This window comes from Perca fluviatilis, chromosome 4 (genome assembly GCF_010015445.1).
Source record: "Perca fluviatilis chromosome 4, GENO_Pfluv_1.0, whole genome shotgun sequence".
Classification (NCBI taxonomy): domain Eukaryota; kingdom Metazoa; phylum Chordata; class Actinopteri; order Perciformes; family Percidae; genus Perca; species Perca fluviatilis.
The window spans coordinates 3,533,069-3,556,031 of record NC_053115.1 but is presented as its reverse complement, the minus strand read 5'-3'; the positions used below and the strand labels follow the sequence as shown (position 1 = coordinate 3,556,031).

Sequence of the window (22,963 nt, the reverse complement as noted above, 5' to 3'; positions counted from 1 at the left end):
TTCTCTTTCCAGGCGGTTAATAGGCTTCTGCTATGGTAAATGGGGCAGGGGTAAACCTCACATACACTCAGAAAGCAGCAGCAGACGCCGGCGTGCTCGTGTTTGCGCTTCCCCGCGGTGTAATTTATCTTTCGCCCCAGAATGCTGAGTGTTAGTTTACAGATGCACGGTTTTCCCTAACCTTTCCTTGTTAAGTTTTTAGAAGGCCATAGTAGGTGCTTAGAAGTCAAAGGTACTGAAAGAACCATAAATTAATAAATTGTGAGTGAAATTATAACGAAGCGAATAGTTAAAATGTCTTCTGGATTACTGATTGAGACAGTTTTAGAAGCTTTTGAAAAGAAATGAACACTTCCCATGCTTGAACCTGATAAGTAACACACACAAAAAAAACACACACACACACACACACACACACACACACACACACACACACACACGGATGTACAATTCAACCATGCGACTAGATTTGTAATGATATCCTGCATTATGGTGTTTAATTTGATAGTTTTTCGCAGCTATTTTATTTCCACCTAATTGTTCATTAAACATTAAACGCTGTAGTTATTACTACCCTCATGAAGAATTTGTTTTCATGAAGTGTGAAGGTTCACATTATCTTGAAAGTTGCTGCCCTATCCACCCTGACCCCCCACTGGCTTCCCACCACCGGTTGTAAGGGACCAGAGGTACCCTGGGGCCTGTGGCAGTGAGAAGTCATCCCACATTATGCATGATTAAGATTTGACAGACATTTGAAATTGAAATAGAAATGGAAAAGAGAGAAAAAAAAAATGTGGATGGATCCAAACACTGCATTCTTCAACTCTAAAATTAAAATGAATAAAACAAACATGAATGTCTTTTTCAGGTTTCAGTAGGTCTGCTTTTATTAGATGCTATCGAGGGGAAAGAAAAAACTGAATAATCTAGTCTTCTGTACAAACTGAGGCAAAATCCAAAATAGAAAACATCCTGTACTATAAGAAAAGTGACACGTTTAAAAAATACAAAAAGGTGCTATGACTTTGATTTTTGTTTCCGTTGCATAAAGACAAGTAAGTAGTAGTTTTGAGTAGTCCATACTGGGTTAGCACAAGGGGCTAAGCGAGCATCCGGAAAGTGTACCTCCTATGGGAAGACTCTGATGCTAACAAGCCATCACCTCCCGTTAGCATCCCATTGACTCCCATTCATTTTGGCGCCACTTTGACAGCGAATAACTTTACATCTGAAGAGTTTAAAGACTCTATTTGTCCGTTGTTTATTTCTAAAGAAACACGACAATGTATAAAAGGCTCCATTACCTTGTAGCTCACGTTATGGCTCCGTAGCAGACGTTTTTATAAAAATAGGCTAACGATTGTGTCATAACCACGAGACTTACTGTCGCACAGTAGAGAAATTACCGTATAGTACAGGAGAAGCTCGCAGGCAACCGGGGGGACGTGGAGGCATACAGTCAAGGGAGAAGCTCATAGAGCAGGGGTGACAAACTCATTTTCCCAGAGGGCCACCTGGTAAAAGAGAATCACACCGAGGGCCAGACATGGGAAGTTTATTGATGTGCTTTTGTTAATGCGTGTCACTTTTTAAAAACATTTTGGTAGCTTTTTACCTCATTTTATTTTGTTTTTGTTGCGACTTTTTTGTGGCTTTCTCAGACATTTGTCACCTTTGTGTAAATTTGTTGCTTTTTCTGACATTTTTGTACACTTTTTGAAGCCCTGCAAAAGTAATCAAAAGAGTTCCTTAGACATCATAGAATTTAGCAAATCAAGAAAAACAATGATACCTTTTTTTAACAACAACCTGTTTCACAGCCTGAATATGAAAACTCTCTCTCTGCTTCTGGGGGAATTTCTGAGTCTCAGAGTCGGCAAATCTGCCGTATTCTGCTTTGAATGTCAGGTAACTGCAGTTTAAAAAACTCTTTCCTGTGTTTTTGGTTTGGCGCAAAACTAGGAGGGCCAAAATGTATTGTGAACCAAAATTGATATACGGGCCAGATCTAAATCTGCAAGGGGCCGGATTTAGCCCGCAGGCCTTGAGTTTGAGACATGTGCCATAGAGAGTCCATGAAAGCATCGGAACAAAATATTCAGCAACATTTTGCTCCTACGCTCATGGACAGCTCCTACTCATGCTCTCCGTCTCTGTAAGATTGGGAATGATTGAGATTTCTCTCGGCACAGCTACCAGAAGACTTCACACTTTCAGACAGGTTGCTCACGTCACATCTACGTCTTCAAGCTCAGTTGGAGGCTGCTCAGTAACGCTCAGCCAGCACCGGGAAAGAGACTTCTAATATCCTTCACTGGTCTCTGTCGAAGTCTATTATGTGTCCATTTATTTTACTGTGTATGGGTTAACGCTATGTTTTTCCTGTCAGGGGGAAAGGATTGTTTTCCCCCACGGCTACTCCGCCCCAAGCCATGCCTCCAGCTATGACGAGTTGGGGGCATGAATAGAAAATGTGCAGTAAGGAGGGTGTCAGTACCCGATCCGTTCCACCTGCACGATCTGTTCTGTGCATGCGCAAGATGTTCACGCATGCGCTGTGGTACGAGGATTTACGACACTACCCAATCTGTTCCCACGCTAGCCTCCAGCTAACGTTAGTTTAGCTAATAGCTAATTCAGCGGACCGCTAGGAGATTATAGCGGTCTGCCATTAGCCTCCACCAGGAAGCTAACGTTAATTTGGCTAACTGCTAGCTGATTGTAGCGGTCTGCTGTTAGCCTCCACAGTTAAGCTAACGTTAGTTTAGCTAACAGCTAATTCGGCTAACCGCTAGCTGAGACAGCATGTAAACTTTAAAAGACCCTCAAAATAAAACTTGAAAATAAACGTTAACATATATAGCAGCTGTTACGTCAGCTCTACTTGTGCTCATTTAAAATACAATCACTCAACACTTGTCTTTATTGTTATTACTGTAAAGTCTTAATGTAGCTGTAGCTGCTTCTCCCATTAGGTTTGACTTAACGTTATTTTAGACTGAATCTAGCTGTCCGTTCTGCCTGCACGATCCGTTCTGCGCATGCGTTATTTTAGACTGAAGGCTGTCGGCTAGCGGTTAGCCGAATTAGCTGTTAGCTATCCCGGTGCAGGCTAGCGTGCAACAGCTTGGGCAGGTCGTAAAACAGTATTATCATCTGCGCATACGTCATGGCATACGTGTCATCTTGCACATGCGCAGAACGGATCGTGCTGGTGGAACGGATCGGGTACTGACAGAGTCCCTACTTGGTCTCTCTTTCAACTAAGAGTATCCCACTTTTGGTTGTCTAGGCCAGTTGAATACCTCTGAGAACAATCTTTAATTATTTAAGACTTAAACTAAAACATCCCAAATGTTTTGGCACCTCTTTTGTATCGCACCCCTCCTGACTTCCTGTGGTCAAACCTCCTTTTTCTTGTGTTTTGAACATTAAAGGTGCCCTGCCAAACAAAAACGTTTTTACTGGTATTTTTTTAAATATGTCAGATCCATATGTGTTTGTGTTATGTGGTGAATGTGAAAATGAACTGCTACCTCCTCTGTCAGCTCTAGCCACTGAAAAGAAATAAGCAGAGAAATCAGGCCAATTACCAAAGCTGGTCAGTCTGATGTGGTGTCGTCTGAGCTCATTACTATTCATGAGCTCGCCCAGTTGGGCTGGGTAAAGGATTCTGACAGCCAGGCTCTCATTGGCTAGCTGTTAGCCAATTAGAGTCAAGCAGCTTAGCTCGTTGAATATTAATGAGAACTGGCAGAAATCGATCTGACTCTTCCTGCAGGCTTTCTATACCACGCTAGAATGGCTTGAAACAAGGTAACCAAAAAAAACAAAAAATGTTGCAGAGTCCATGGTAGAACTTCAGACATTACCACAAAGTAATGAAATACGTGTGGCAGGGCACCTTTAAAGCACGTAAACATGTTCTAGTAGAAGCACAAAATACTAGTAAGAAACTGAAAACAGTATATCATAGATCTCCTTTAAAAGTCCCATTACATGAAAATGTCACTTTATGAGGTTTTTTTAACATTAATATGAGTTCCCCCAGCCTGCCTATGGTCCCCCAGTGGCTAGAAATGGTGATAGGTGTAAACCGAGCCCTGGGTATCCTGCTCTGCCTTTGAGAAAATGAAAGCTCAGATGGGCCGATCTGGAATCTTCTCCTTATGAGGTCATAAGGGGAAAGGTTACCTCCCCTTTCTCTGCTTTGCCCACCCAGAGAATTTGGCCCACCCGTGGGAGAGAGACATCATGGCTTTCAAACGAGCAAAGTGACAGTTGGTCAAGGCCATACTAATAAAGCATTCTTTATTAATCCTGCAAGGGGAAATTACAATGTTTAAGTAACTCCTAACAATATTAATCCTAATAATAAGGGAGAAGGAATTTTCTCACTACTTCACTGAAAATTGTTGATAAAAAACACACTGTGGAAAAATATTTAATGCACATTTATTTTTACATGTCCGGAGGACATTTTTTAAATGGCCCTTTTCATAATGCTAGATTATATTTAGTATTTTATCTAGCTTTCTACAGTACCACATTCCAGCTTTTATCTGCTATTACAAACCTAGTGTAAAATTAGCATGAATGTCCTAATCTTTGAGTGACGTTAAGTACTAGGATAATGAGCCTTTAATTGATTTGCATTACATTTCCAATGGGTTGAAGCTGTGGCATTTAAAACTGTGAAAAAAAACGAGAATTACCTTTATCTAAAATGCAATACACCAACGCATTCTCACGAATGGGTCCATATGATATCATACGAAAATGTATGCACACCAAAACAGTTAAAGTTTTGCACATGTGGCTCCAGTCGTTTAGCAATCGAAAAAAACTGTAATTTTCATCCATTCGGCCCAGTTTAATATGCAACTCAATTATATACAATATAGCCAGTAAGGGGTCCCTTCTCGGTCTCTCTTTCAGCAGTCAAGGGTTCCCTGGCCTAAAAACCGCTGAAGACCCCTGCTATAGATAAATAGACTGGGGGACATGGTGCTCTTCTCCTTCTCCTTCACTGTCACGTCCCCCACAGGAGCCAGAAACTATTTTTATTGCAATATTCATCCCAGACTGTTTCCTCTTCCTCCTTTTTATCCCGTTAATCCCTCCATCCCTTGATGTTTTCTGTGAAGCCCCTGAGTTGAAAAGCAGGTCACGATAAACATCGGAACAGCTCGTTCATCAAGAAGAGAGGCGGCGAGCGCTTTGAAGTCTCTGACAGATTTACCGGGAGTATTACACACACACACACACACACACACACACACACACGCCAAAGGTTATGAAAATGCAAAGCACACACAAACATACACACAGTGTGTGTGATGCATCCACAGTAACCACACGCAACATGAATTTATCAGCACTCAGGTGAATATTCAAAGACAGAGAGAAGGCGGTCTGTGTCAGGACCAGCTGTGATAACCTTTCACTTCACTTCTGATGTGCTGCTCATTTGGTACTCTGGATAGACAAAGATCTTTAGGTACTGTAAGAATGAAAATGTCTCCGCATCATCATCAGAAGAAGCCACCAGTGCTGCTCTACCTCCATTTGTCAAATGGTGCAATGAGAAATTTGCAAACCTACTTCTAAAATGTGGCGAAAATTGAAAAATTTGATGGATAATTGACTTCAGAAAATGCAGTGTCGAACGGGAAGCGAACATCATGCATGATGATGTACAAATCGTACAAGAATACAAATATCTGGGAACAGCGTTTGACTGTACAGTCACGCGGGGACAGCAGAGAATTCATTTGCAAAGGGAGCTAAACTCTTTCACTGTCTGCAAGAAAACTCTTATGTAACTTCTGTCAAACCTTTATCGAGAGTCTTTTAACCTTTTCATTTGTGTGCTGGTTTAATGGGTTGTCTGTGAAGGACAAAAAGTCTGAAGAACATTAATGTCTGCTCCAAGATAAATGGAGTCCAGACAGAGCTCAGCTCTATTTGGAAGAAACGAGGCGCCACGTTAATTCTCAGACGCTCCATTGTTCTGACCTCTCAATAACCCGATAAATTCCCTTTGGTCCCACAGCACACTAGTCCGACGTATTACGACTCCCACTATGGCCACGCCAAGACCCGCCCTTCCATAGCATTCATTGGCCACGCGTCCATGCTTACGCAAGGTAACGTAACCCCATTGGCACAGGTCCTGTCCCCTGACCAATCGGCTATCCTAACATTAACCACTCGAGGTCAAATGCCTAACCCCAAACAATCGAGCTGCTTCGTAGGGCGGGTCTTGGCGTGGCCATGGTGGGATTCGTAATTTCGCCACCAGCGGGACGTCGGACTAGTGGGCTGTAGGACCAAAGGGAATTTTTGGGGTTATTGAGAGGTCGGAACAATGGAGCGTCGGAGAAATGGGCTGTCCCCGATTCAGAAAGCTGAAAAAATATTAACTCAACCTGACCATGCACTTTATTTTAAATTTTTAGTCATGCCATCAGGCCGGCGCTATTATGTGCCTGCAGGGAAAACAAATGATTTTATTCCTTCAGCTATCAGGCTACTAAATACAACCTACAATACAACAATACATCTTTAGTTTTCTATACGGTTTGGTTTTGCCTGACATTTGCACTATTTAGAATGTATTACTGTATTGTACATATTACGTTTATCTGTGTTTTAAGCCCCCAACGTCTTCTTCCAAGCTGCGCTGCCTGGAAGGCACTAGGATTAGGCAATGGTTATGGTGAGGGTTATGGTTAGGGTTAGGTGCCTTGAAGTCAACAGTCGCAGCACTGCCTGGAAGGAGACGTTGGGGGCTTAAAACACCATTGAGCACATATTACTTATCTTATCTGGGTTAGGGTTAGCGTTATCTTTTTATATATATATATATATATATATATATATATATATATATATATATATATATATATATATATATATATATACATTGCTTATCTTTTTTATCTTCATATGTGGTTTCACAGGTCAATGGGTTTAAGTCAAGTCAACTTTATTGTCAATTCTGCAATATATGCCAAACATACAGAGCAATAGAAAATATGTTTCTCTCCGACCCAGAGCGCAATAAGGGCATGTACAACAAGTATTATATAAAAGATGAGTTATACTTGTTGTTCATGTTGATGTTTTGATTGTTGTTGTTGTTAGTTATGTATTTATTTATTTACAAGGATGGGATAGGCTGTAAATAATGGGGATTATTAAAGTATTCTGAATCTGTCACGTCTCGTCCCTGTGTCAAGTTTCTGTGTTTAGTTTGTTTCATGTTTTCTGTTAGTTTTCCATTTCCTGTTTTATTTTTGTAGTCTCTCTGTTCCCCCATGTGTTGTCTTGTTTAACTTCCTGTCTTCTACTTTCCACTCCTGTGGGATTACCTGATTACCTCATGTGTTGCCCCTGTGTCCCATTCTCTCCCCTGTCTTATGTCTTTAAGTTCAGTCTTTTCTTTGCTCCTGTGCGAGATCGTCTGTATGTTCAGGTTGCACGGGGTACACTGTTACTTGTGAGTTTTTATTAGCTTGCTAATAAAACCATTGTATTTTACTCACCTGAGTAGTGCATTTGTGGGTCCATTCTCTGGTGTGCGTGACAGAATCTGTATCTGAAGATGAGTAAAGAGACCAACAACTGCAAGAAGCCAAGCTTTAGACTAATGTCATTTTGAATGTCTCCTGATTTCCCCTTTATCTTTCACATCATGTACTTAAAAGCTATGTTTGTAGTATTTAATGTCAATTAATCACATCATTGTTGGAGATCTTAGTCAAATTAAAACCACGGATGAGCAGGATCGGCAGGCTCGGCTTGGCATTTGACTTCTGTGTGCCATCAAGTCAGATTTGACAGGGAATCGGACGGATTGCTTTCCAGCGCAAAACAGGAAGTGCGTGCTTTTCTTCTAGCACAAACTGAGCCAAAGCCTTGTAAAGTTTATATTAACAGCTTGGACTATCACAATGCTTTGTTCAGTCTCACCCACAGCACGGTAACTGCACACTAACATAGGGTTTAGTTAGTAATGCAAAATTTGCATTTAGTGATTTTGTATGTATTTCAGGCTACATTTACATTGCTACATTTTGGTTTTCAAGCGGAGTTTTGGGCCAAAAGCGATCCCTGTGCACACAAGTGCTCCAGTAGAAGAACTAATCTCCATTTAAACTAACACGCCTAAACCGCATATCTATATATATATATATATATATATATATATATAGATATGTATATATATATATATATATATATATTGGCTTGGCTCGGATTTGCTCGGCGTGTCAGCCCAGCATGGCAGGGATTTTCATGGAAAAATAATATTTTTCAGTAGATAGCTTATTTAAAACAAAGTTGAGCAAGTAAGGGTATGAATTAATTAATTAAATAATTAATGGTTTGTTTTGTGTCTGGCCCATCCGTTATAGGGTTATTCAGACACCTTTTAAATATAAACTTTATTAGTGCTAATACAAAACAAAATCATCACAGCCACACATACCTGTAGGCTATTATAATTAAAAATGTGGAGCTCCAGGCACAATTTTTGCCCATCCTTTGTTAAAAAAAAAAAAGACAAGCGCAGGGTGAAAGACTGTCAGGAACGCACGGTCCTAAGGGAGTTATAAGTGGAGCGAGACATTGTAGGGGAGGGGTCATCCCTATGTTCCCCGGGTCCTATGTTCCCCGCTCGGGCAACATAAGACCCGGGGAACATGCTACAGACATAATTCCCCGTTTTCCCCCCCAAAAAAAGGGTTAGGGTTAGGGTTACATAAAGTGACATAGGGTAAGATAAAGTGACATAATTAAAGTCACGAGTATTTACTTATTCGTCTAATCCGATAGCAAAGATTTTATTAGGTCATCCACAGCAGGCTTTGTGAGGTGTGGCGTCTGCGATGTAATATGGACAATCCAACCTGAGTTTCCGTTGTCCGGTAAAAAGGGTCCCCGGTCAGAATGACCGATGGAAATAATTCCCTCTGCACAATTTGAATTGTGTTAAAATACGCTACAGTGATTTTCATATATTTTGTTCTATTAAAACCATGATCAATCATGTTTTTTTTTTCATTTTTAAAAAGGACTGTAGACTGCAGTGTATTTGATAAAGGACGGATCTATGTGTCGCATTCTCGCTCTGATTGAAAGCAGTAGATTACCGTAGATTTACTAACTACAAACAGCGACAAGCAAGCGGGAAAGTCAAAGCCCAAGCCATGGCGAAAAAGGGAAATATTGTGAATAACTTTATAAAACCAAGCAGCGGCCGGTCTTATGTAAGTCAATCCAAGAAATTGCCAACGAGGACGAGTCGGCACCAACTACAGCCCTTCATTAATGCCAAAAACACAGGACAAGAACGGGACACAAACCTGAAAGTCCTTATTGTTTGACCCATCCACCACCCCAACCAGCCTCCTTACACGGAATTTCGGGCTTTCATACTACTCGCTATCGTTACTACGTCATCTTAAAGCACCGCGAAGCTGCTGCTCTGCCTGATCCGTTCTACACACACTAAAGGGTGGTTTTTGCGTCGTATCTGAGGACCACTGACCAAGCGTGCGTATTTTACGAGTTGGGAGTGAGAACTGGTTGGTTTGTACAGCTAATTATGTCAGCTGTACTAGGAGGCCATTATATTGTTGGGTACTTTAATTTCTAATATAACAATATTTGACAACATGTGTTTTATGTGCAAAAATCTCAATTTGTAAAGTAACTAAAGCTGTCAGATTAATGTAGTGGAGGAATATGTACAATATTTACCTCTGAGTGGAGAAATATAGCATGAAAAGAAAAGACTATAAATAATTTACAGGGTAGACCTTTAATTTTTACTGCACAACATTTTTAAAGGTGCTGTAGGTAGGATTGGGAAGATCAAATATGACAGAAAGTTAGTTTTATAAGGCTTACCTACTTCACCTTTAATAATACTGATGAGCAGAGAACTTTTCAGACCAGAGACATGAAATAGAAATAGAAGATGTGGTGTGAAGAGACACGTACTCCTCTGTTCAGTCGCACTCCTTTCAGTAAACTGTTTACAGAATTTGTAAGTTGGCATATGTGTGTGTTTGCACGTGTGTGTGTTCGTGTGTGGCTGTTTGCGCGTTGCCCGGCGTGTCAGTACCTGTCAATAAAGTGCACTCGCTACAGGGGAATTTGCATTACAATGCATCTTAATTGCCGTGTGCGGCATTGTGTGCTGACCTTGATTTATTCCCTGTATAAGTGGGTAAATAAATACAATGGAAAGGAGGGGGAGCTGGAAAAAGCACATCATCGTCCCACGCGTGAGGAGACAGGGAGGAGCGGGGGTCTTAAGTGCAACCTGGGTTGGCTGCTGAAAGCTCAGATTCAGTGCCCAGTGCTGGCTCTCAGCCTCTGCTTCAAGGATACATTTAAGTAAATCTAGAAATCTACAATAAAAATACAACACAAAATTATAAAACAATGAATGCATTTCGGTCAGCGTGACGCTTATCAGTTCAATTTTCTAAGCACAAACAGACATTTGGAAAAACAGAAAAATGGGTTCCAATATGCAATTTTTCATTTTTTTTTCGCCTTGACAAATAAAAACATTGGATCTTTAAACTGTTTTTCCAATTTTCTTTTTTTATTCAGAGGATCAGAAATTTAGAAAATTACAAAATTGCGTCTGGGCTCCAATTATTCAATATTGCCATGGTATTCTCTCCCTCGTTCCCCCTAGCTAAGCCCCACCCCCCCCCCACTCGAAACCATCAGTTGCACCTCTGACCACAGAGTCTATCAGTTTGTTGTTTTTTTGGTCCATATGCAGTTAATGACCTGCATATTACGCAAAGTAGAGGAAGAGAATACCATGGCAGTATTGAATAATTGGAGCTCAGATGCAATTTTGTAATTTTCTCAATTTCTGATCCTGGAAAAACAGTTTAAAGATCCGACTTTTTAATTTGTCAAGGTGGAAAAAAAAGAAAAATTTGATATTTGAACCCATTTTTCGTTTTTTCCAAATGTCCGTTTGTGCTTAGAAAATTCAACTGATAAGCGTTACACTGACCCATTTCCTTATTAAAAACAAAAAAACATTGTACTTCTCTTCTGTTGTCGTGGCGAGGCTGTTCTCATGATCCGGTCGTACATATAGATACGAAAAGTAAAGGACTGTAATTTCATTACCCCATCATGTTTGTGGCCTTTCAAATAAAGTGCTGACCTTGTCCATCTTCAACATTGATAAATAAGATATGCATGAATTCATGATAATTCATGTACCCTTAATAGAAAGTGTTTCCGAAAATACATATAACAATGTGTATTGTATTTTAATGTATTTCTTCGTTTAATTTGCTTTTATTTAGACATTTTAAATCTTCCATACTAAAAGGCTGGCATGCTGCTTGAACACCTAAATGCACTAACCCAAACCTCGCCCCCATTGCAGCCTATGCTATGTATGTATTTGTATGTATGTATGTATGTATGTATGTATGTATGTAAGTCTGTGCCACAGTTTCTTCATGTTTTAGAACAGCAAATGTCACAAATGTTTACTTTAACATGTATCTGTCAAAAAGAGCCGATCTTAAGGTTTTTCATGTGCTTCAAGAACATATCCAGTCCCAATGTCCTAGACGTCGCACAGCATCGCCCTTGTAAAGGAATCGAGCGCACTCCAAAAACCAACTCCAAAGTTGGCCAAAGGCTGCTTAGCTGGTTCCCTGGGGAGCACATGAAGCCACTAACGAGCCGCTGGACCTGTCGGAGTGATGGATGAACGTGTCTGCGAGATCAGCTGTGGAAATGGGACACTTACCATCCACGTTGTCCTTCCTCTTACACTGCAAGTCCAGATGCTAACAGCTGGATTGCCGCTCTGCCTAAACACACTGTACACTTTAAACGAAGGAGTGGAGTTCCAATTTGAGGTAAGCCTGATTTACTCAGTGTGTCCCGGTGTGTAGTATGTCTAGGTGCATGGTGATCGATGAACTTGGGGATAGAATGGATGGGGCTGTTAAGGGTCCTTTAGGAATGATAGATGGATGGCTTTAGCTTGTTTGTGTTGGCGTCAACATAGTCTCAAATTGCCAGACCTTCCTCCACAGCGCTGCGGAAGAAGGTCTGGCTAGTCCACACAGCAGTCCAGGATGGGAGAAAAACGTGCTCTGGTTTATTGTCATTTCTTTAAACCAATCAAAATCGTCTTGGGCGGCGCTAAGTGTCTGACGGAGCCACGGTGCCGCTGCAAGATATCCTCGGGAAGGAACTTGTTTTGGTGGAACATGTGGACGTTCAAAAGTAGTTTTAGTCGTGCAACAGAAAACTCAGATTGGACAGATAGTCTAGCTAGCTGTCTGGATTTACCCTGCAGAGATCTGAGGAGCAGGTAACCATAGTCCTCACAAATCCACCAGAGTTTAAAATGACAACACAAAGAAAGAGGAAGGTGATGGACATCCGGCAGAATTTCCGGCAGTACCTGAACTATCCCGAAAATGAAACATTGTCGCTATAGACTAGGTTCAGCACAGGCAATCTGCAGTCATTATTGAGGGGGATGTCCTTTGCAGGGAAAAGTGTCTTGTGGCATTATACAGTGCAAGTGTTTGCTAACGCATAAGCCATATCTACTCTGTAAGGTGATTATATGTCAATGGTGCATTTATGTTTTGCGCTGCCCCCAGGTGGCCAAAAAAAATTTAACGCAAAAAGGTTTAAAATATACTGCTTGGACTGGCTGTATACAAAGAATTTCTTTGTGCACAACGAAGGAGAAACCAAAAAAAAATAGACCAAAAATATGAGGTGAAAATATCCCTTTTGGTTATTAATGCTTCGAGAATTAATTCCGTTCACATCTTTATGCTGTCGCAGAAAAATATACTTGGAATATACTTTTCTATGCACAGTACATGTGAATCATGTTTTTTTATTTTATTATATGTTGTTATTTATAATATGTTATTCATAATATGTTGTATTCATGGTGCAGATAATACCAATTTATTCCATTTCTGAATTTCTGTCTGCCTGAAGAACATTTATATGAGAGAGACTAAGACAAATGACAAGTATGGCGTCAATATCTTCAGTCCATATGCATTCCTGCCCCCCCTTGTCTCCCTGTTGGCCCCCCTGCTGTGTTCAAATCAATTCCATCAATGAAGCCATCACAAAGGAAACATTACTGAAGTGTTTTCCTGTGAAAAGGGCCTGGTAATTACGAATCAAACGAGACAAATACATCCCGGTTAATGAGCGCTAAACGGATGTTAATTATCCGATTGAATGGCTGTCACCATTAAACTGTGTCTGATGGAGGGAGTGGGAGGACAAGGGGAGGACGAGGGGAGGGGTACGGAGAGTGGGGAGAGAGTCGAGGGGAAGGGCGGCTCAAAACAGACAGGCATTCTGCGGCTCGAGATCAGACAGTGTGAAGCGTGTGTGTCGGAAATGGAAGCGAGAGGGAAAAAGGCATGGGGCGAGGCAGCGGGGAAGGGGAGGCTAAACTTTTCTAGTTTTCCGACATTAGCAATTGCTGCAATGCATCGGAGGGGAAATGAATCAACCGTTTTTTGATTATTTATACATTTGAAAAGGACAAAGTGTGCGAGAGCTGCACAGAGGCAGGAGTCACACTGCGCTATAACGGTCACAGCCGGTCGGGCCAGGCAGCTCCAGTCATAACATATCTGTCTCCGAATGATAAAATAACAAAACAAAGTTCACACACTTAACGTGCACAACAAGGTACAAGTCCTCTCTGATTTATCAAGCAGCTCACACAACGAGGTGGGAGTCTACATTTGGATTGGGAAGTGTGGACAGAACAACTTTGGAACTCACGTTTTGGGGTGAATGTCTGCGTGTGTTCAAATAATAATTCCTCAGGATGATAGAAGGTCCTCTGAGGACCAACAAGTCCTCTAAACTAGGGGTCTTCTACATTTTTTTAAGCCAAGGACCCCTTAACTGAAAGTGAGACTGATCAGGTACCCCCTACTACATATATCACATGTGTCAAACTCAAGGGCCTCGCAGATTTTGATCCGGCCCGCATATCAATTTTAGGTTCACAATAAATGTTGGCCCGCCTAGTTTTTGTAGCTTTTTCAATGTTTTGTCGCTGTTTCTGAAGTTTGTCCCACTTTTTCCGACGTTTTTGGGGCCTTATCTGGCGTTTTTTCCAATGTTTATGTCGCTTTTTTTCTTTGATGTCTAAGTTACTTTTTTGGGGCTTTATGTGGACCAAGCTGTAAGTGAGAAGGCTATATGAGACACACAATAATCCAGTAAAAGATCCTTGACTTTTTGGAAAAAAAAAAAAAAATGTAAAAAAAAAAAACGCGGAGCGCTTTTTTTGTGTTTTTTTTTTTTTCAGTGTGGCCCTCTGGGAAATTGAGTTTGACACCTCTGACATATATGGTATGAAATAAAGTTACGTATTAAACTGGGCCTACAATATCGTGTGGGTAGCCTAAAGCCTTTATACATACCTTTTTAGTGCATAAGCTATTAAAATAATAATTGTTGGCATGATTTCATAAATCATGTTTTAATGTTACACATACTGTACATTTGTGGCACAGTGAATCCTTTGGGATTAACTGTATCTGTGGATGCCTAGTGACCTATAGGCCAGCAGACTGATCTCATGAAGTGGCGTATGTATGACACGCCAATTGGTATGCCATTATTGGCGTGTTATCAAGACGCATACTCATTTTTAGCCTGTTTATCAACACCATTTGGCCTCCATTGACTTACAAGAACATTGTAAGTCAACGATTTCGTGTGTATTGACGCCGTAGCGAGTAGTATGAAAGGGCGAAAATCCTGTGTGTGGCGTTTCCTAAAGCCAACCTGGTTTTCTTTTCCTAATCCCAACCGTTTGTCCGTTTTCTTGCTTTCCTAAAAACCCGTGTGTAACACGTAGCATCGCGGTAACACGTAGCATCGCGGTAACACGCCACGTGGCTTTAGAAAGTGCCACGTTGCGTGTATGTTTACGCTGTGACCTTTCAGACTGCCGTTCGCTGTATACAGTGTAAACATACACGCAGAAAGCTCCCAAAAATATAATATATCGCAAGCCTTATCCTCATCAAGTCCTTCAAACCATATGACGATATAGGGTTTTTATTCCTACCGTCTAATACGACCCACAGAAGCGTTTCCCGTCCTCACATCTAAACCAGAGAACGTAACAGTCGCGGCTTTGAATGTAACGGTCGCAGTTTTAAACACGTCCTTAACGTTGTGAAACGGTCGCAGTTTGGTTATGTTTAGACAAAAAAAGAACTACTTATTTAAGTTTAGAAACATAAAATCCACAATACTTCATTTCCGGTTACGCACGTGACGCTGAACGTGACGTAGCTCCGTTTGTTAAATAAAAAAATAAATAAATAGCCATTTACTTTTATTTTCAAATTGGAAACACACGCCCAGGTCTCCTGGGTGAAAGTCCTGTGTTGGTTTGACCCACACATAATTGTAATTTGAGGTTGTACCAGAATAGGTTTACATGGTTTAATTATCAAAAAACGTGTTCAGGTCTCTGTTTTAGCTACAGAGTGATACATCTCAACTTCTGTAAGATCTTTGTTGTCAGTCGCACATGCTCAGTAGATAGGTAAGGACTACATGAGCTAGCTAGCTGTTTCTCCAATTTCGGCCTGTACAAGGCAGGATTAGCCGGGAGACTTCTTCTAAACGAGGGCGCACTTCCCACTTTGCGTAGAATACCTGCAGAACAGGGACATGGAAGTAGTTCTATACAATTTGTTTTATAGATTAGGGTGAATTTGTGTGTGTTGTAGCAGTGTTTTGCCATTAAGAACGAGCTAGCATGCTAACGGTTAGCCCCCTAGTCCCCTTTGTTTCGGCTAGTGCCGTAGAAAGCCGTGCAGGTTTTGACCAGCTCACCAGGAGACTGAAGGCAGGACGCATTCAGAAACCGTATCTCACTCAGAACACCATGGATGTCTTTTTTTCAAAGTGTGTATGTGTGTGGAAGCACCAGAGACACAAAATAACACCCCAAATCCCAGAAAAAGTGATTTTTTCAGAATATGGGCACTTTAATGCTTCCACTTGCCATTTACCAGAAGTGTATACTTGTGTACTTTGGTTACTGGCCCCTTTAAAATATGTGAGCGGTTGTTTTTAAGGGAATGACACATTATGTTCTTCCTAGTTTATAACACTGTGCAGATTATTTTAATAGATTGTTCATTTTTGTTCATTGTATTGATGTATATTGTATGTACCTAGAGGAGGAAAGTGCAATTGCTGATTTACATATTCATTCCTGTTCTAAGAACAGCGGCAGGTAGGCTATGCTGCTACCTGAAAAAGGTGGAAAAGGTCCATTAGCCATCTACTAAGCTGTGTGTGTTGTGTGTGGTAACGAGGGTTTCCATAGGTCTAGTGCCATCGTTGCCGTGGATGTATGTTCAAGAACAGTCCAGTGACACCACTGTTTGTCTGTTACCAGAACAACACCACTCAACTGGGAATACTGGCCTGTGGTGTCTCTCCATAACACAATGCAAGATCACACCTGTTACACCCACAGCTCAATTTTGTTCCCGTGGCCCCGTAGCAGGTCATTCTGGCCCGGGATGCCCAGTAGAAGCATCTGACAAAAAGCCTGCCAATGTACTGGGTTATCAGCTTTAATTTGGGCGAATTTAAACAAGCAAAAATAAAGTGTAGTATTTTTCAAGATAAAACCTATGACTTATTAGTTGTCTCAGAAATGAGAGCCACTTAGATATATTTAACTGACATCTTACCAGTCTGCATCAGAGCGCCTTCTCTGGTTTTCAATGAGAAATGACAAATTACACAGCATGAACTTTCAATATTTCTATAGTCTCAGTTTAACTTATCCAAGGAATCAACTGACGTTGATGGAAGAGTGAAATGTAGTCTCCCTACTGACAATGTCCCAACTGGTCTCCCTGTTTTAAATGCCAACATCGTTGCAATTCAAGACACACACACACACAAACATACATTCAACCATCCACATCCATACAAACTGTGTTCCCTTCAGTGGAGGCCTGGAAGAGGGAGAAGTAAATGACAGCGCCCTGTGTGCACATCAGTTTAACTCAACAAGAAGTCAGGGCAGAAAATCATTTGAAGAAGTCCCGCAGTCCCTTCAGACGGAGGCTGCCAGCTTCTCAGTGATCTGCTATCATGTTGCCTGTCTCTTTACTGTCAGCACTAATAGCTCGTAGACACTGGACTGGGACATGGGTGGCTACCGCAGGCCAAGGGTGGCACACACTCAATCAATAATTTACCCAGCAGCTCTCGCCCTTTTGTGTGTGTGTTTTCATTCCTGAATTAAGCATTCATATGGGCTGCACATAAGAGGATTTGTTTGTGAGAGTGCGTCTTTGTGTAGCTGGTAACATGGGTATGAAAGTGCGTGTGTGTGTGTGTGTGTGTGTGTGTGGTGTGTGTCAGCAAAGATGCTTTGTGTACTGATGTGTAGCCCTTTGCACCTGCTGTGGAGATAGGGCTTCGGCCAATCACAACAAAGATTGGAAGGAAGTTTGAGTGACACAACGGTGCTGTGTCTGGCTGAGATATGATTCATTCTGTTATCGCTCGCTCTCCCCCACACAAAAAAAAAAAAAAAAAAAAAAAAAAAAAAAAAAAAAAAAAAAAAAAAAAAAAAAAAAAAAAAAAAAAAACCAAAAAAACAAAAAAAAAAAAACAAAATCCTCTCTCTTTTCTTCTCTTCTTTTTTTTTCTCTTTTCTCTTCTTTTCTTCCCTTTCTCCCCTCTTTTTTTTCTTAAAAACTTTTCTTCCTTTCCCTTTCTCTTCTCTCCTCCTCCTCCTCTACTCACACTATTACCTTTCCCTTCTTTCTTTTTTCTTCTTCTTCACTATTTTATCATTTTCCTCTGTTGCTCCTCTCTTTCCTTTCCTCTTCTCTCTTCTTTCCTATCATCATTTCCTTCTATCATCTTTCCTACTCTCCTCTTTTCTTTCCTATCAGTATAGGAATTTCCTTTCACCCCTTCCTTGTCTCCCTTTCCTCTCCTCTCTTCGCTTTGCTTCCCTCTCCTCTCCTCTTTTCTAACATCCTTTCCACCTGTGCTCTCCTCTTTCTCTCTCCTTCCCTCCCCTCTCCACACTGACTATTCAAAATCCTCGGCCCTCCACCAATGAGGACCAACCAGACACACAAAAAGACTAATTAGTCTTGGCGCAGCAACAACAAATCCCTTAGCACTGATGCTCACACACATACACACATACACACACACACACACACACAGGCACACACACAGGCACACACACTCCCAACGCCTTGTTTTCCCAATGCACAGCTTGAGGCCGCAGCAGCTGTGATAGCTGTTGTTTTGTGCTTTTGTAAAGTTTCTGTTTAGTGTGGCTGACATCGTCCTGTGGCGATAGCTGCAGCGTGTGTGTGTGTGTGTGTGTGTGTGTGTGTGTGTGTGTGTGTGTGTGTGTGTTTGTGTGTTTGTGTGTACAGTATGACAGTACGAGCATGATAACCTTCCAGTGAAGTTGAACATCCTAATTAAGCTAATTGAGACGTTTCAATTAGCCGCTTGTCATGCCCCTGGACCTCACTGTGCTGTATTTGTCTGATGTATTTAAAGATGATTCAAGTTTATTAAAACTTGTTGTATTTCATAGTTCTGGTTATGATAATAATAATATTGATTTCTCCTCGCTTAAACCGGAATTCATTTTGGCCCTCCTTTATGAAGGCCGTCTCAAAGCTCTTATTCCTGCCCCAGGGAGCTATGATCGAGGAGATAATAGGGTGATTTGATTTGATATAGTTTTGAGGTTGTTGAGTCAAAGATCAAGGAGATCATGGTTTAATTCACGCGTAGAGTAAATTTATAAAAGTAAATGTAAACACATCTATTAAAAGCTTAAAAGTAAAGAAAGTTTCCTTTGAAGAAGGTAACAAAAACATGTTTAACATAGTAAATACTATTTGAGAACATTGGTATATGTAGGCTATAGCTACCTGTTAAAGATTTTGGGTCTGTGATCTGTTAGTTTAACCTTTTTTGAGAAAACTGATCCGTGGTTGATTAGTTATGTCTGCAAGGTCGGAAGCGGGAACTCTCAGCGTGATATGCCTCATTCTCAGTGGAGCTACCGGAGAGAAAACATCGTTGTCTGAGTGATCATTTCTATCTCGCAGTTCCAGGTACGAAAATGAATGCTTATGTGCTTAAACTGTAAGAAATGTGTTAGCGAAATTCTTTGTGCATTTTGGTTTATTTTAAATGTGTTAGAAGCTGTATATTCATGTTAAGTGCTTAGTGAAATATTACCAGTCTAACGAGACTCCTAGCGGCCATTACAGAGTGGCACAGGTGGAACATGAAAGGTACACGTGGTGTATGGATGCACAGACTCTAAATTATTACTATTATTATTATTATTATTATTACTAATTGCCGCACACAGAGCCTGAAAGTTCAAATGGATGTGTGTAGTAAAAATGACCGTATATTGTGTTGCTATTTTTGGTTTATTGTTGGAATTTTTGGACTGTTCATTGTAAGTAAGAGACTTTACAGAGAAATGAATATGTTTAAATAATGTTTTGTTTATCTAAAGCATATTTAAGAGTGTATATGTAAGCTTTTGTTTATACACTATATACTACTATGTATACTATATGTTCACCTGAAAATGAGTAATTGTTGTAATTGTGCATACAAATATCTTTTTGCATTTATTTTAAATACAACAATTCTCGGTGGAGCTACCGGAGAGAAAACATCGTTGTCTGAGTGATCATTTCTATCTCGCATTTTCAGGCTGTTACACGTGCAGCTGAAAGCTGTTTGCTTTCAGAGGAAAGGACATCTCATCCCTCTGAAAAACACATTTCCTCGTTTCCTCTCTCCTTGCGTGATTTCCTCGCTGGGACTGACTATGACGAGAGGAAGTGAAGGAAACGTGGATGCAATTTAAGGCTGGCTAGTTAGCCTACTAATGATACAAACTAAGGATTCTGTGTACTGACATTAGCCCCCTTTAGTTTCAAATTAGCATGCTCAAGGTAATTGTAATTTAAAGTTATGTTTTTTAGCTCATCATATTGTAAATGTCCCTGGGCCCAGCTTAGGACCATGGTCTGGGATTTTTGACGCATCCATTTGAACGTAAAACTGAAGGTAAGGGTGCCTGGAATGGATGTTTACAATGAACATTTTTGGTAATTTTCGGGGTTTTTTTTCTTCTTCTGTTCCAAATTGTTTTGTCTGATCCTCAGAAAACATCTTATTCAACCTGTCTGATCATCAGTCTGCGTGTGGTTGTTACCCTGCCACGTTTCTCTAGAGAAATTCACAGATCTGCCATTGTTATAACCAGCGGAGAAAACTGCAAACAACAATGTCCTTTAAGAGAAAGAAAGATCACCTTCCTCAGAGTCTAACCCTCCTGGTGTCCTCGTTTCAAAAGGTTTCTATATCAGGAATTTTGGGTTTCTTTCAACCAAATTGCCCAAAAGAAAAAAGGATGACAAAAACATCAGAAAAGGTGTGTGTGTGTGTGTGCGTGCGTACGTGTGTGTGTGTGTGTGCATGCGTACGTACGTGTGTGTGTGTGTGTGTGCACGTGCGTAGGTGTGTGCACGTGCGTACATGCGTGTGTGTGTGTGCGTGTGCATGTGTGTGTGTGCGTGCGTGTTCTTGTTTAACTATATTTGTGGGGTCCAAAAACCGGGAGTCCAGTATACTTGTGGGGTCCCGACAGCTTTGTGGGGCCAAAATGCTGGACCCCACAAGTTTAAGGGCTGTTTGAGGGTTAAGACTTGGTTTTAGGATTATGGATAGAATTAGATTATGGTTAGGGTGAGGGTAAGGGTTAAGGTTAGGCATTTAGTTGTGATGGTTAAGGTTAGGGTAAGGGTTAAGGTTAGGCATTTAGTTGTGATGGTTAAGGTTAGGGTAAGGGGCTAGGGAATGCATTATGTCAATGATGGGTCCCCACAAAGATAGTGAAACGTACTATGTGTGTATGTGTGTTTGAGCGTGCGTGTGTGTGTGTGCGTGCGTGCGTGTGTGTTCACACCAGGTAGCTTCCCGTACCAAGGCTGTGAGTGCATACGTGTGTGTGTGTGTGTGTGTGTGTATGTGTGTGTGTGTGTGTGTGTGTGTGTGTGTGTGTGTGTGTGTGTGTGTGTGTGTGTGTGTGTGTGTGTGTTCACACCAGGCAGCGGCTGTGAGTGTGGATGTGTTTCTGGAGCCTGTGTGTCTGTTGCCTCCTAACAGTAGCCATGTTGTTGATCAGCGGTTGTTTACAGACCGCCAGGAGGATGGAACTAATTTGATCACTTCGTATTCCCCAGTCTCACCCTCTCGGGAGGCCACTTCAATTTGAGCTCCTTGTACGATCTCGATAGCAGGCCGACACAAGTTGATTCTGACAGCCATTATGAATAACGTGTTCCACTCAAGTGGTCATGAGCCGGGGAATAATGAAGTTCTCACCAACATCATCTGTTCCCCAAATCACTTATCTGCATCTTCATTAGGAACTTTGCAGTCTGCAGGAAATCAGAGAGGGAGTCGACCCTTTCAGTTCCCAATCATGTAAAAACGAGAAATGCATCAAATAGAAATGCATTTTTGCTTGAAAATGACTACAGTAATTGTTCATTGAAATGGTTGTCGATTATTATTTTGTACAATGAATAATTGATTGCAGTTTTTTCCAATTGCTAACACACTAAAATGACATGCATAGCACAATTATTTAAACTGACACACAGAGAGCAAAAACCTCTTCTCAAGTCTCCAAAAGTCTAAACACATTTTCTGCTTTACACACATTTTGCAATTCAAAATGGAACTTTTTAAATGCACTGAACACAGTTCTACATGAGCTGATTGGCCAATATATGGCCAATCAGCTCAGTGGTTAATTGTTACCACTTCAATCAGGAAGTAAGCACTACGATGCCTCTTTTTTTCTATATATTTTTTCTTCACATTTGTTCTGCAATTTTCTTTTTCAGTTTCATGTTTTTAGTGAGCATATTTTTGTTCAGTCCTATGTAAATATATCTGCTGTGCATATGTTGCACTGACTTGTAAAAAAATTAATGTTTCAGCAGCATGTGTGTGTGTGTGTGTGTGTGTGTGTGTGTGTGTGTGTGTGTATATCTGCAAATATTCCTGTGCATGTGAACAATCTGAAGAATTTTCTACAATTTGAACTATTTTAGTATTTATGCAAAACATAGTAAATATGAGAGTGCTTTTCATTATGCCCAACAGTGTGTAGTTGGTTAGACAGAAATCTGGTAATATGAATGAAGAGTGTGCCATTTGGTGCATAAGTTTGATTTTGATAATGCTATATGTAGTTTTTGGTTGCAGTGCTTCATTTTGCAGGGATATATATATATATATATATATATATATATATATATATATATATATATATATATATATATATATATATATATATATATATACATATGAGGTATTTTGCAGGTTGGGTGTGTGGTTTTGTGAATTGTGTTAAGTATTTTGATAAAACCAGCCTAGTTTGCAAAATTGTGTTTTAGCAATTGGAAAAAAACTAATTCATCAGCAATTAAGATGTTTTGGATATATTAGCTCTTTCAAGGTTCATATAAAAATTACAAAATGACTAGAACAGTTGCTGCTGTTTCAATGGGAAAAAAATGACATATTTTCAAGGAATGCCAACATTTGAATTGTTTCCAATATAATATTGGACATGGATATTTATTTAAATAAATATTGGTCTGAGAATCAGTAACCATACAGAAGGCGTATATAAGGAAGCCCTTCCACTGGTCTAACCCATTTATCCACAGCTGACTGGCACATGTTTTCACCCGTATCGACTTTAGGGACCCAAGGCCAATAAGGAATCTTCACCCTGTCACAGACGGCCATCGCAGCG

At 40.6% G+C, this 22,963-nt stretch overlaps 1 protein-coding gene across 1 annotated transcript in view; it reads right to left on the bottom strand.

The window, feature by feature from the left end:
- Positions 1-22,963, bottom strand: part of epha8 (eph receptor A8) — a 136,013-nt gene that overhangs the window by 33,581 nt on the left and 79,469 nt on the right.